A 15,930-nucleotide genomic window follows, 5' to 3' on the forward strand; every position below is an offset into this window, starting at 1 on the left:
CTGGTACGGACAGTTCAGACTGGGCAGCAGCGTTTGGTAGTCGCCTGTTGCCAGGTGCCACGGGGGACGTGTGAGGGATAACTTTCATTTTGTCGTCCTGGGTCCCTTGTCAGAACGCACAGCACAAAACTCCATTTACATCGAAGGGAACAGGCTGCCAAAGCTTCCCTGGTTTTAACCGTGCTGTCTCTGTCAGTATATGAGCTTAATTAAATGCTGTTAAACCATCAACTGCTATGCAAATAAATCAACAGTTAGTCAAGTGCGCCGATAGTTGCAGCATGCAGCGTGGCTGTGGTATGAAATCCTGGGCGATGCCAGCTCCGTAATGGAGGTAAAACTTCGGCTTTTTGCTCCACGCCAGGATCTACCTGTTCCGACGCATCGGTCTGCGCACTTGGGAGTTGAAGTGTTCACCTGGGTAGGTGGTCCAAAGTTGAACCTTAACATAAATAAATGTCAAGCACGTGATTATGTGCTTTCCAGCTTCCACAGACCAGTAAAAGGCCTTTCCCTTAACTATGCATGATCTGGCAGCACAGATTTCAGCAAGAAAAAACATTTGCCTTACGGAGCAGCGGCCACCTGTCTTGGTTCAGCCCGTGAATAGTACCGGGGAAATCAGCTAAGACCACTCGCTGCCAAAGCGCTTGCCAGAATGAAAAGAAAAAGGGTTATTCTACTGGGAGGTGCTAGCAAAAGATACCTATTCCTACGCAGCCAAAAGAGATGCAGATGCCTATTTAACTTTTTATGTTACGTATTTGATTATATTATGCACTAGAAATGTTTTTATTGCAACTGGAGCTGTGTGGCTCTGGGATATTTCAAAGAAGATGAAACAAAATTCAACCTCTGCTGAAAAGGGGAAAAAAAGATAAGTCACAATTCAAAATAGTAATGTGTAGTTTTCAGTCTTCAAAAGAAAAAATTATCAGAAAATTAACTTAATTCCTTTTTCTACCATTCAAATAATGGAAAATAATATGGAAAAGAGAAAAACAGGCTCTCTGTAAAGCAGGTATCATTCTGCAGCTTACAGTGCATCTTTTAACATCCGTGACTGGCATTGTAAAGAACTGAAATTTGCGTAAGTTCAAACATTTGTTAACCAGGAAATTTCCGTAGCGCTCTTTCTATTGAAAGAAAGACTTAAGTAAGACTCAGCTCCATAAGGTTTTATTTCCTGAGAGATCAGATGCTTTGAAGGCTGATGAAAGCATTTCATTTCGTATCAAATCCCACAGCTTCGTTAGGAATGCCCTCACTAAAATGCCATCCAGACAAAGCGAGCACTTCGACCTACTGACCAAACTTGCATTATTATTTTCCAGTCTTATAGTACTAATTGGATATTCTGCCTCTGAAGGTTTTTGAATTCAGAAAGAATAACAATAAAATCCAAATTCTGCACATCGGTGACAGTAAATGCATTCCAGTAATGGAAAACACATAGCTCACAATACCTGGGCACCCGGCCAGCCCAGCTTGGTGTTAAGCATACATCTTCATTAATTCTCATTTACAGGTGAATTGATTGATGTTAGCAGTGTAAGCTCAAGTAGTGTGAACCACCATTCGGAGGTAAAGGAAACAACAGCATCAGTCTCGGGACTTTGCACTTGCTGGGAATACTGGATGTGCGTATATCCATCAGCAATTGGCACGCGTGCATCCACGGAAATCTGAGGCCCCAGCTGGGTGAGGGGTGCTGAGCTGACCTCCCTCACGTCCTGCACTCCCCTGGCAGAGCCAAATCTGCCGGCCTTTGGGTCAGAATGCCAATTTTACCTACTTTCCCAGGCTTTTTCTGGGCTGGAGGAAGCCAAATGGGTGGGAGTGAGAAAGAAGTGATGCTAAATCGCAGAGACACTTCTTTAGAAAGCTGTTTTGCCTGTTTGACATAAGGTTACAGAGATTAATTAATTTTAAATGAGTCCAAATTAAAAGGCTAAAAGCTACTTACTTTCTGCATTGTTAGTTGGTGATAATCAGCCAGCGGGAATTTATCGTACCGATTATGCTGGGAGTTTCAATACTCTGAATGCTGTATACATCTTTATGGAAGAAAATTCTCATCTGCTTGGATCTTTTCAAATATTACTGGAAGGTTTAAAAGGTGCTGTAGAAGAAGGTGTTTTTCTGCTTCACAGCTTAAAATATTTGAGGTTTTTCCCAAACTTCAGTCAAAAAAACCCTGGTTTTATGCTATCATACGGAATTTGTAACCCAAGATGGAGCTCTAAAGTAGTTTTACTGGCAACTGGAAAGGAGAACACAGAGCGCAAGATCTGACAGAAAGTATCTGTAGGTGAAGTAGAAGAATAAAGATACACAGAAGGAAAGCTTTTAGGTGAACCGAGCCCATGCCCCTGTGCATCGAGGGCATACCTGTCTAGCTGGAATCTCATCTGAACATAATGAGTTGTGCATCAGTAATGAGATAACACTGAAAGTATGCATCATTAATTTTTAGGACAGCTACTGTTAGAAGAAAACCGTCAGACTTCGTGAAGAGTGTGATAGACCTGTCGGGGCTACATTTTAACACCACAACATTTTTATTTTCATGTCTCTGAAGAGTCAATATCTGTTTAAGTTACAGCAACACTGACTTACTGTGCAGTTTCACACGATACCCAGGGGAAATTTGATGCAAAGTTTAGCTCCTTCAAATCAACTGCACATGCCTACTACTGTATAATCAAGGCGAGTATTTTCAGAATTGTTCAGAATAATTACACAGCAGCCTTTTAACATCTTCATCACAAAAAAAATTTAGCATAGAATGCACTGAGTGATTTTTTATATTTTTGTGAACGTAGGATAAAATATTTTTGCAGTAATTCACTATTTCTTTAAGATAGGATATGTTTTATTATACTTTTAAATGTAACAGTCACACAAGCTCAGAAGGTCTGTAAAACTTTGGAAGTCACATAGCATCACTGGGTATGAGACTCACTGTTCTGATGAGCTTATACTCAGACAGGAAAGGCACGAGCTGGGAGGCACAGGCTACGCGTAGGAACTGCGAGCTGGTAAGTATCAGAATTTATAACTGACTCTTGGTCACCTGATTCCAGCTGAGTTCTTGGTACATTTAATCCTGTCTCCGTTTATGATTATGGTGGCACTTCTATTAAAGCTAATTAATCAATCATCGAATGGTTTGGGTTGGAAGGGACCTTACAGATCATCCAGTTCCAACCCCCTTGCCATGGGCAGGGACACCTTCCACTAGACCAGGTTGCTCAAAGCCCCGTCCAACCTGGCCTTGAACACTGCCAGGGAGAGGGCAGCCACAGCTTCTCTGGGAAACCTGTGCCAGTGCCTCACCACCCCCATAGCAAACAATTTCTTCCTAATATGTAATCTAAACCTACCCTCTTTCAGTTTAAAACTATTACCCCTTGTCCTGTCACTACATGCCCTTGTAAAAAGTCCTTCTCCATCCTTCCTGTAGGCCCCCTTCAGGTACTGAAAGTCTGCTAAAATAACATCATATCATATCATATCATATTGAATTCTGTGTCATTTTTGTCACTCCCCTCTCCCACAAGTTTACGCATGCTCAGTCCAGAGGTGTAGCTCTCTGCCTGTATCCAAATGAGGGTCTTCCCACCTCTGCCTCATGAACCACAGCGTGCTTAGAACTTCAGTGTGATTAACGGACTTCTGGGAATGCTCTACAGAAATAATTAATGGGGATGGCTTTCATTCCTAGTGAGTCATGTTTGGGCCAGCAACAATTTTCATAAAGTGTAGGCTGTTCGCTGTTGCTTAACAGGGCAGATATGATTAAATGCATTCAGAGTGTCAGAGCCAAGTGTCTTTTGAAAAGGGAACCTGAAGAGAATTGAAATAAGCTCTTTTTTTTTTTTTTCCCTTCTTGGTCTTTTGAGAATGAGGTATTTAATTCATAGCCATATACATTAGGTTTCTTTTACCTTTTCCTTCTAACTTTTGTTCTTGGGGGGGGGAAATAGTTTGACTTAAAGTAAAACCGCGAGCATAGGTATTCTGCTCATATATTTGCTCATGTCTTTTTTATCCTTGTCCTTTCTGCATCAGCTTCCACTGCTTCTTGCTTGTGCTTGCTGCGTGCTGTCTCACAAAGCTACACGCTTCCGTTCAGGGCGGCGCTTTGCTGCTCTTTGCCGATCACCGCTTTTCCTCCTGTTCCAACCCCGAGTGGGTCACCCACGGCCGCAGTCGCTTGGGGTGCCCCCGCCCCAGGATGTCTGTCTGTCCCTGCCCCAGGGTGTCAGTCTGTCCCTGCCCCAGGGTGTCTCTCTGTGTCCCTGCCAGCTTCTCCCTGGCCAGGAGTGCCAGCCCCACTGAGCGGTGCCAGAACCAGCTTTGCCTGCGAGGAGGTGTCCCCGTGGTGGCAGGGCTCCCAGGCACGACGAGATGGCCACAGCTCTGGTCGGACAGCAGGACACCGTCTCCTGTCCCTCAGCCTCAAATCCCGGTCCTGCAGCGGTGCTCAGATGGCCGCTGAACCAGCGCCAGCAGGAGAAGCGGGTGGCAGGGCAATGATGTCGCTTGTTGGTGCCTCATGCTCCCGTGCCCGCAGCTGCAGAAGGTGCCTGCCATGCTCCCGCCCTCAGACTCAGCCCCTGTGTCATTTTTGGGCAAGCCAGTGCTTCCCACAGTCACTTTATACAACGTCAGAAAAGATCTTAACAGGAATGGTCTTTGTTTGCATTCAAACTCTTTGCTCCAAGGTGCTGGTCCTGCTTGGTACCCAGGCCCTGGCCAGCCGGCTGCCTCCCCTGATGCCCTGACACCCACCCCTCCATTTCCCCATCCCAGCCTTGCAGTGTTTACCCAGTTGGTTGATGGCAAGACTGGACTCCCATGGAGCTGATTCCCTCCTGGGCCGGGCACCAGCTAATTCTGTCTGTGAGTACATGCTGGCAATCTGTTTCCGAGCAGCCTGCCGTGCCCCACAGTTGGGCAGCGCCAGCCTCTCCCACCAGGCTTGCCCTCTCCCACAGCCTTACCCCGGGCCGATGGTTTCCCAGCTTCCCAGCCAGAAATCTCTGTCACTAGTCAGTGTTTTCTTACCCCTGCCTTGGCTTCCACACTTGTATCAGCGCAAGCAAAGATCGGAGGAGGACTGAGAAGACTGGCAGTTGTCTGCTCTTCCAAGATTTGCTATGAAGGGACCTTTGAGAGAAGGACCTTGAGACTTGTCCTTTAGAGCAGCGTCTTTTCCAGGGCGCGAGGGCGAGGGAACGTGCTGCTGATTTGAGACGGATGATGTTCTTTCCCTGGCTGCACCACCATCTTTCTTCTAGCTCCTACATCCTTTGTGCTCAGCGATTAGTGATTACTGCCAAGCCGTGTATTCCTCCAGTTGTGTACATGGATACCTGGAAAGTGATCCTGTGGCATCCCAAGACGGGGTGATGGATATACTGGCAAAACCGCCCCATCCCTGCCAGGGCTAGTGTTGATGCAGAAGCCATCTAACCAGAAAGTTCATGGTGGCTGTGCCTGCTGCACAGCTTGGTTCCCATTAGGCACTACCAGAACTACCCAGTCAATTGATGTAGGGAGGACATGAAGGCCAAGTAAACACCCAGGAGGTGGATCCGTGACTGACACTGAGCAGTAGCCCTGCACAGCTCTACAAGCAGCCAGTTTCTCTGTCCTCAAGCTTTTACCCCTTCCCTCCTTGCCTGCTTAAAGGGGTCATCCTTCACACTTAGTCTTTGTGATGCCCCCCACCACAAAATGTCCTGAAGTGGGTTCCCTTGGGCTCAGAATGGTTTCTTTTGGTTTTCTTTAGAAAAGCAGATAGCCTTGTTTGTGCTTCTTCTGCCCTGGCAAGTCTTATCACAGCCTTCATGGCAGGCCTGGCTCCACGGCTTCTTCAAGGACATCCCACACTGGATTCACCGGGCATCGAGGCATCGGAGTGCACTGCTTTGTAGCCCTGTTGCATAGGTCTGAGCAGAGCATGGGAATGGGCACAGAAAAGGCATTTTTAACTGAGGCAATACCTATAGACCCTGACCTTTGCAATGGAATAAAGTCTACGTCTGTGTAGGTGCTCAGGGAAAGCCGAGGGTGCAAGTGCTGAGTGCTCCATTCAGTGCCAGCTTCTGGCTGCCGGTGGCTAGCGTAGGGACCTCAGGACTGGGTTGCCTCTTCCCTCTTTGTGTTAAGTGGCAGTGGTAAAGAGGAATATGAGGCAAGCAGAGCCGTTTATGTGAGGCCAGATAGGTAAGGCCCTGGATGTGTGTCATGTAAACAAGCTGGGAGGGAGCTGCAAGGGCTTGAGGGTAGACCACATGCTCAGGATCTGCCAGGATGCCCTAAAGGGCTGCGCTTTGGGTCGAGGAGTGCTTCAGCCTCGGCTAGCCTCAGGATTAACCTAATCAAGGGGTACAGAGGCAGCCACAGAGATGAATCCTGTAGTTCTTGACTCTGCTAATTAAAAGTCATGGGAGTTTCCATATGTAAGATTTGGCCCAGACCAGAACTATGCTTAGTACTTGGTTTGCTTAGTACATTTTATTGCCTGGGGTTTGTGATTAAATGGGGAAGTAAGTTCTCATGCCCCTTCATCTCCTGTTTATCAGCATAGCTGTGTTGAAACTAAAACAAATGACCTTAGTAAGGAAAACCTTATGTTACAAAAATACTCTTACAGTATGTATGGAAAGCATGTGAATATTCCTGAAATATGATCAAAACAAAACCCAGATGACTCGAAGAGATTGAAGTAACATTATCTTTCCTTTATTCAACCCAAGCAGAATTTAAATCTGCTGCAGGCAGTCTCTAGAAATAGCACTTAATGCAATGCCAGAATACTCTGCAGAAAAGGTGCAGCACATTAATGTACCTGGATTGTCTTTGATTTCCTTTAGCTGTGTGAAAGGGCGTAATCGGATAACTGCGCTAATGGTAATTGTGTAATCCATTCATTCACAATGATTAGTTAAATGCAGTGTTGTTCTTCTGTGGTGGAGAACAACAAGAAGAACTTAGACCATTATCTCAACTACTAAAATAAATCTTGGCTACTTTGTTTTGTAGGGGTCTTTGAAAATCTCGTTAGAAAGATGACAGTAACTTTCTCAGAGTAGTACTTTGCAGTTAGTTTGCGGGTTTTTAAATATTTTTGCTTTTCCTGCCCTTGCCCCTGGGCTGTGTGCCTGATTTTACATCTCCGTGGGCTTTGAGGCTGGTGGGTTTACAAAGCATTCTTGTGCTTGTCTCAGGTTTTCAGTCTGTCCTTATGGTCCCATCCTTCCGAACCCAGTCTGTAAACCGACGGCTGGCGTACCCAGCCCAGCGCAGTGACGTTGACATGGGGAGTGCCATGAACAGTTCTTGAGTCTGAGGGGACTGTGTAGAGGAAATATTTCAGTCAAAGCAGTAGAGCATGCGATAGCGTGGACAGCAAAGCTTCCAGAGGTTTCAATGGATGCAGACCCAGATTTTTTCTTCTCCTCTCTACTGTGTTTTCTGCATTTTTGAGCCATTCCTTTTTCTTCTGGGCATGTGAGGCCTCAGTTTCTCTGATTTCAGAGTAGAGTTGGCAGAGAAGAAACGGCTTTCAAATGCAAATACAGCTATTGAATGCCACAGTTGGGTCTTTAAGATTTTTCCCTATGAGTTTCATTAGAGACAAGTGAAGCTTTGAGTATTATTTCATTCTCTTTAGTCAGCCAGACTGTCGGCTGGTGTTTCTTTAGAGTTTCCAGTACTGTTCTTGGCCTACTCCTTACACAGTGGATTTCTCTAACTTCATAAACAGACACTTGAGATGATAGACAAGAATGCAGATGTTCGTTACACAAAGCAGAAGAACAAATACGTATTTTTTTGTATTTTGCCAATTCTCAGTAATACCTGCCTAGAGAAATATTAAAATGAAACCATATGCTCACATAATGCCCAATGCCTTTTAAAATGCTGTAGAAAACACTAAGTCACTGTATTTTTTTAATTTCATTTAATGTAAAAAAATATGTAAAGAGTTTATAACTAAAAATGCTAACATCCATTCTTGCAGAGCATTTTGCTCGAGCGGACGTAGCTTGCCAATGCCTGACCCTGACTTACCCAAAGCTGTCTTAGTTCATGAGAAAGACATTGTGAGAATAGGTGGCTGGAAGCCAGCATCAGACAGATTTAATTGAGAACAAGTGAGAGTGATTAGACATCGGAACAAACTACGAAGAGAAGTGGAGGGCTTTCCATGACTGGATGTCTTCAAATCAACAATCAAATCTCACATGGAAAAAATGAGTAATCAAACAAATATTTTCAGGGCTTCAACAAAGAATAAGTGTGTGAAAGTCAATGGCCTGTGATCTACAGCAGATTACAATATTTAATGATTCCTTCTGGGCTTAAGTCTGAGTTCAGGGCAAATTAAAATACTGATAACACGAGTATGACTTTCTGAACCCTGAATTCCCTTGCAGATCTTTTTCTCCAAGTCTGCCAAACTCCGAACATCCAACTATGGAGAGAATATGGAAATCATTGTTTAAAAGCCCAGTTTTGCAAAGTTGCCAAGAAAATCACGGGCCCACATGTCACAGGAGGCATTTGTAGGTGAAAGCTTCTCCCAGCAGAGAGAAGCTGGCTTTATCCTGACGGGCCATCAAGGAGCCTCGCTAGAGATGGTCTGCCCGCTGCTGGCACTCTTTGCCCCAGAAAACACCTTGGTGACCCCAAGTGTGAGACCCAGATACTTCTTTGACCTGGTAAGTTATTCTAGATGGACATCAAATGCAAAGGCTGCCAGGATTTGATTGTCTTCATGCTTGACAAGCCCAAGGACGGAAAAACGGATTGAGCAAATCGACTTGTAAGTCATCACCGGTTCTCCCAAAACACATTTCCATCCAACCATTGAGTCATGCGATAAAACATTTTACCATTTGATAAAACTGAGCTGTCAGGGGTTAAGGTACAAGAGCAGGCTATCACATAGAAAGCAAATCATTACAAGCACGTATTGCATTAGATGTTTGTGGTGACAGAGTCCCCGCGCTGAGACCAGCAGACGGACGCTTCTTGGGACTGCTCGGGGTGTGCTGCAGTGAGCGCTGGGAGCATGTGTAACCCACTGCCATCGCCCTTCCGTGGCAATAACTTTGCTAGCAAGCACGGAGTTCATAATCAGTCGCTATTTAAAACACCCATACAAACAGTGGCACATCTTCTCTCCATACATAACAAATGAATAGTAATTAGAGGAGGAAGAATTCAGTAGCTTTTGCCTTTGCAGTAAATTATTGTTTGTGAGATATTCAAAAAGTTGCAGCTCTTTCAACCCACTTTTATGTCTCTCTTGCAAAATAAGCAGGCACATGTTTTAATTTCAGGCTAGCACTCTAACCAGTGGGGTTTTTTTTTTTTCAAAATTAGAAAGAAAAATTGGTTCCTGTGCTTAGTGGATTCCTGTGATCTAAAGCTGCAGTGAGATATTTCCCCTGTTATCAGTATGCAGCTGCTTGCTTTAAGTCGCCAACTTCTGAAACACTTTTTCAAACATGCCTGAAATAGAATATTTCATGTGGAAATAAATGAGTGTGAAACCCTTTTAATTATTTTACTTCAGTGAAAAGATTAAAATCTAAGTCTCTCTCGCTGCACATCCATGTTCTAACTTAAAAGAATATAAAAGAGATAAATCATTTTCAAGCCAATACAGAACAAAGGCTATTTTTTCCTTTCCCCCACAATCTGAAAGCCATCAAATTCCCCCACCCACCTACTGCGCATATGAGTTGAACATTGTCAAGTACAAATTAAGGATCTGATCTAGCAATTGCTTCTGAGCGTAGGCTCGCAGAGCCGTGCCGGCTGCGGTGGGGAATCGCAGGCTGGATTCAAAGCCTGCAGCGCACTTCCGTAATATGCTGGGGATCAAGCATCTCGGAGAGATAAAAAGGCTCCACATCTGCAAATATGGCCCATATCTAATTCTAACTGTAAAAGAAAAAAGTTACTGTCCCAATTTTAGCAAAATTTAGCATCATTCAACAATAAAATGGCCTGATGAGTTTTTGGAGGGCAAGATGTACCTGTCCTGAGGGGCTGTTTGGGAATCAGGTTGGTGAGAAACTAGACCTCAAGATTTGGGTCTTTTTGAGTTTGTATGATTTTGTAGTGCCGTTTGCTCCCAGTGAACACACTAAGCCTTCTGCCCCGCTCCTAGGGAAGCTGGTTGCTGGGAATTAATTAAAAACAAGGGCTTAAATGTAGCCTACTGGCCCCTGGGCTACAGCTGGTGAATACCCCACCACAGTCTGCAGAGCCATGAAAACCTTGATTGCAGTTTAGTTCGCTGTAATTTGCACTTTGTATTTGTACTATGCATTTTAAATCAGGTGTGCATTAATGCATCAATTACCAAGAATGAGCAGCACAGAGTGTTCAGCTTTTTATAAAGATGTATTCCAGGCTAGCTGATTTTTAACGTGTGTGATTAGTTGCAACCGAAATTACAGTAATTGAAATAAAATTATACACAAATCAGAATAGGATGCTTTTACATAAGAATGGGTCAAATGATACAACAAATGCCAAATTGATTTCTAATGGTGGTTCAGATAAAATGTTTATAAGAATTACTTCTGCTTTGATCTCAGCACTGAAAAATGTGAAGAAGTTGTTTATTAAAAAAATACTTCAAAACTATTAAACTGTCTGTTAATGGATGCTCATATTCATATGGGCATGCCCATATTTGTAAATACTGTAAAGAGTGACACTAAAATTGGGAGTTTGTTTTATGCAGCATAGTGAGCATCATTCACAGCAACAGAGGCATCCCAGATGTCATGGGGAGTTCTGTACCTTACAGTCCCCTTTTGCTCAGAGTCTCCAGTTCCCAAAAGGTGAGTCTGTTCTCTGAAAATCGTCAGCTGAGTCGGGGCTTCTACGATGCCGGTTTTGCAAAAGGGTTCTGGAAACAGTGCGGTCATATGCTTTGAGGCAGCTCACAAATTAGGGCTACTCCTAGGTATGAACATTTTGGCATCTGCAGGACCACCCCTATCACCAAGAAGACACAGAACAACATATCCTAGGCATTAAGCCTAGTAGGTAGCCTGGCAAAAAAAATACACTAGTTCAGTGCCATTTTTGTGTTCCTGTGGATGTTTCTCACAGTGGATACATTTTTTTTTTTTTCAAAATATTTTCTTTGATTGGTATTTCTCAGTCTTTTAAAAGTTGCTAAAAAAAATTCCCAAGCAGCTGGCTGTGGAGGCTTTCTTTACACAAGAAATGCTACTTACGTACCCTTGAATTCAACCCTAAGAAGCACTGCGCTTCTCTAGAGCAATTTATACCCAGAATCTTCTCTAATCTCTGGTCAATTATTGTGTGTTTTCCCTGGCTCTGCTCCATGCCTTAGAGTTAATTTCTCTTGCCAGCTTGCTCAGTGGCTTCACCGTGAACAGATTTCCTGAGAAGTTTCAGATTTTTCCTGTGCCTCTCATGTATTATGGGTTTCCTAATGGAATGAGTTTGCACCCTTTGGCTGCAATCTGACCAACAGGAAAACAAGTTTCTGTTCCCTGGGCTCTGTATTTGGTGTTTATTCACCTGATTCTCCGCTCGTGCTCCCTGCGTATAGGTCTCCACACATTCCATCACCCGCTTTCTTCTGAAACCCCGCCAAAAGCCACCTCGCCTTTACAGCCTGCAAAGGGAGAGAAATGAACTTGCGCTACACTTGCTCTTGACCCCGGGGAGTCCGGCTGCAGGGTCTGAGCTGACCCATCTCCCTCACCTCCGGCCTCTGCAGCTGTCCTGATGGCACTGCTGCAGCTCCTCTCCTCCCTGCTGAAAGGGCTCGGGGGAGAGGCACGGAGGTCTCCACGAAGATCCCGGTGCCTGGCTTTCTCGCAGTGCCGCAGACCAGGGTGGTTGCTGCTCTAGAGCTGCCAGCCCCAGCACTGGCTTGGGCTTTGGGGAGCATTGCTGGGCGGGCGGGATGCCAGCCCGGGGTGGTGACGCAAGGCATGCATGGGGGCTGGAGGCTTTGGGCTGAAAACGCTCGCCCAAAGTGCAGGGTTTCACTGTTACCTTTCCTCCAAGCCTCTTGTGTCCTTCAGTGTGTTAGTGCAGGTCAGGCTTAAAAGATAGTTGTGCCAGGCAGCCCGTGGCAGTACTTGGCTGGAGCATCTACCTGCAATGTACCTAGCTCCCCGTGGCTGTCAGTAATCCAAACAACAGTCTAGCTACTCCTTTTTCTCTCTAAAGACCATTACAAATGAGAGCTGCTTGAGATACGCACAACAGTAGCAAAGCCCTGCTTTGAGGAGGTCTTGCTCAAGGATAAATAAATTCATGTTCGTGGGGTTCCCAGCCTCTGCGTCCCGGGGGCTGTAACAGTGATGGAGGCAACTGGCAATTCAAGCACCGGAAAATACTAAAACGTAGAAAAACATCCACATCAGTAGGTTACCTTCATGTAATTAGGAGGTAGAATATTTTTCACATCTCTTAGAAGTTGGCTGTGACCTTGTTTACTAGGATAGCCCAGCCTGTAACACAGCTAGCCCTTTGCACAGCGATCGACCCAGCTCTGGTGGTGAAGGGGACCTGATGCGCTGGCCCCCGGGGTGTAGGAGATGCAGAGATCACCTTGTGCTTAGTAAAAACTGAGCATGTAAAAACTCCCCTAGAACGTAGGAGTGAGGTTTTGAACCACTGAGGCTTGATTAAAGCCTGAAATGTGTACTTTTTGTAGCCTATTATGTTTTTGTTTTTCAAGGCAGGCCAAACCCTCAAGAAGCCTGCTGTTAGATGTCACCTGTTAACTTCTCATTATTAAAAATAAATTTACCTCTCTGTCCTGAGGTAACAAGTAACAAATATGAGGTAGTGTATAACAAATGCACATGTTGGAGTCCAACTTGACTGTGTAATTTCACTTGCAATGCTAGGCGAGATGTTAGTCTGTCACTAGAACACTGCCAGATTGCAGCCAGTGAGGATCTGACTGCTAATTTTCCTCTCCCAACGGTCTGTACTATTTTGAAAAGAAGTTTTCTTTAATGAAAATTCCATTATTGTTCCCTTTCACTACTGTTAGCTGAGAAGGTTCCATTTGCTTTATTAAAAAATCATTTTTCATATGAACTTGTTCTGACATTTTCTTGGTCTGACGATGAGAAAATCTCTGAATAATGTGAGAGGAATAAAAATGTGCTGCCTTTTTTTTTCCATAAGGAATATATTGTAAAAGACACTCACCAGCTCCACCAGAACTGTTTTTGTGAGAGCATTTGTGCCTTTCCTGATGGCAGGGCTGTTAGACATCTATTTTGTCTGACTTGGCATGGCTCTCTGACACGTCCCATTTCATACCTGATGAGCCTGCACAGCCAGCTCAAAATGTTCAGTGCCAGATCCTCAGACTGTGTAAAAAGACCTGGCTCCATTAACTTGACTCAAGATGTGTCCATTTACACCAACGGGCGCAGTGTGAAGCGCAGCTATTGTCCGTGGAGGGAAGAGGATACAGAATGTCGGAGGGGCAGCCACTGACAAACAGATTATATCTGACAACAAAAGCGGAGCAGAATGAAATCTCCATTACTTTTTTCAGGGCTGCTATTAAATGGTCTTCCACTAACTAATGCCACAAATCTTCTTTTTCCTCCTACAAGCAGCAGGCTTGTGTTAGCACAGATCACAATTCATAATGTGCTAACAAATTCTGAGGACCCTTCTAAGGAAAGTCTTAAGGTACCTCTCAGATATTTGCGGGTCATGACAAAATTAGACCAAAGAGCCTCAAGTATTCATCCCAGATGTTAAAAAGTCAAAATACTGTTGTCAGTGATAACAGCTCGTAGCCAAATTCCTGGGAAGCCTGTGCACCTGCTGAAGAGAGTTTGATAGGCTTCTCTGCTGCAACCACACCATGTTCTGGTCAAGACAGCAAAGCCCCAGGGTGCACCATAGATGCAGCAATTCACGCCAGTGATTTCCAGCGGCTTACTTGGTGGATGACAACACCCCTAACTCTCAGCAACAAGCCTGTTCTCCCTCTTTAGGCTCACTGATCCGGAGGAGCCGGGTTTGTTTTCTTTTTAGCAGATGCCATCCTCTGTTTCGTCTGCCATGCAGTGAAGAACACATTGCTGATTACAAAATAAAGGTTTTTATTGCCTCCTCCCTTAAAATGTGATATGGTATGACAAGGTTCACATTACCTTTGTCCCTTCTGGCATTCTAACGAACTGCCTCTGTGGCTTTTGGCAGTCCAAGCTGCCCCCTCACTGCCATGGAAGTGGAAGGTGAGGCAGGAGCGTCCACAGCTGCAGTCAGCTGGATGCCATTGCAGCTTCAAGAAGAGAAGAAACCCCAACCTGCCTGAGCTTGTTCCCACCTAGAGACCCATGGGACACATTCAGCTGTCTCCTTCACCTGGGTCAGCTTTTACAAAAAATTACTATTTTTGCAGCATTGCAAGAGGTTAGTTTCTAGGTCTCCAGCACTTTTTTGTTAATGAAAACTAAAATGGTTGAAAACTGTGCAGATCCTAACAACCTTTGACTTAATCTTCAGATCTGTTGTAGGTCATGTATGGGAGAATATGGTTTCATACAATTATAAATTAATGAGGAGTATGTTATTAGTGACAATGAACTCTTTGTAGTTTATGATTTACTGAAGAATACTTTTTAAAAGAAGACTTTGTGGTCTCAGGACAATTTATGTTTGAACAAGAGCATCTATAAACTGCAGGTGTCTCATTAAATTCTGCTGGTGATTAAAAGAAGCAGCCATGTGCAGAGATGTTCATCAGGGGCTCCGTGATTTGTGTTGTCATGCTCAGCTTTTCCCTAATAGCTACACACTACTTAGCATTGATGCTCAGCTGCTGTGAGCAGAACTCTGCAAAAATAGTCGGTTTCCATTCAGAAGCGAATGGCATCGAGCCAGCTATTGATTTATAGACTGACACATACCCCTTTGTAATGACCATGACAACGTTTGCTACTTACCTGTTACCTTTCTTCAGGAGTACATTAAAAATAATTTTCCACTTCATAAACGGGAGCACACAGCATGATATTTTTACTGGTCATTTTCATAGAGAGATCTGCAAAGGGCTGCTTTATACAATTGCACTGGAGAGAGAGAGAGGTTGAGAAAGTTTGTCAGTATTCCCAGTTCTGGTTAAATAGTTTGGCCTGAAGGCAAGATGGATACATGCCCATTTCTTTCCAGCATCGACATGCATTTGAAAACAGCAACTTGGCATAGTGCTTCAAAAAAAAACCTAAACCCAAACCAACAACCTTTTGTATCTGCCACATACACTACTTCTTTGGGGAGAAAAAGCAATTATATTCAAGCTTCTAACAATAGAGATACATTATTTAGAAACGTGCTATGTCTTATTTATCTGAACAAATAAAAGGCATTTATTTTCATATTTCTGCAGAATTTATTTTAAATTCTCTGCTAGTTACATGACAGCTACATTTCAAAATCTTGGTACGTCCAGTGCTTGTCTGGTCTCTTTTTATTCTTAATCTCACAATTGTGCCTAAGATAGAGGAGGAGCAGTGGGGTTTTCTCAGCACTGAGGTTCTGTTTGGGAAGAATAATCTGAGTTATGCCAAAGGGCACCAAACTATTTGGCTTGATTCCAATTTTTTTCTCATGTTGAGGTCTTGCAGCAGACTTAGATTGTACTGATAGTCTTGCCCCTGAAGGTCTTTTACAGAGCAGGCCAGAGGGATCCAAATGTGAATGCAGACTCAGGCACTGTTTATTACTCTGGTCCTGCCCAGCACCTGACACGAGGCCCTTACCCACTTGGCCTACTAGAGACAACAAAATGTTTAAGCCATGAGCATATTGCCCTAGAAGTTCAGATGAAGAGTAAGTTTGGGGATTCAAGAATTTTGCAGAGGATTC

This window comes from Opisthocomus hoazin, chromosome 3 (genome assembly GCF_030867145.1).
Source record: "Opisthocomus hoazin isolate bOpiHoa1 chromosome 3, bOpiHoa1.hap1, whole genome shotgun sequence".
In the NCBI taxonomy this organism is placed as follows: Eukaryota; Metazoa; Chordata; class Aves; order Opisthocomiformes; family Opisthocomidae; genus Opisthocomus; species Opisthocomus hoazin.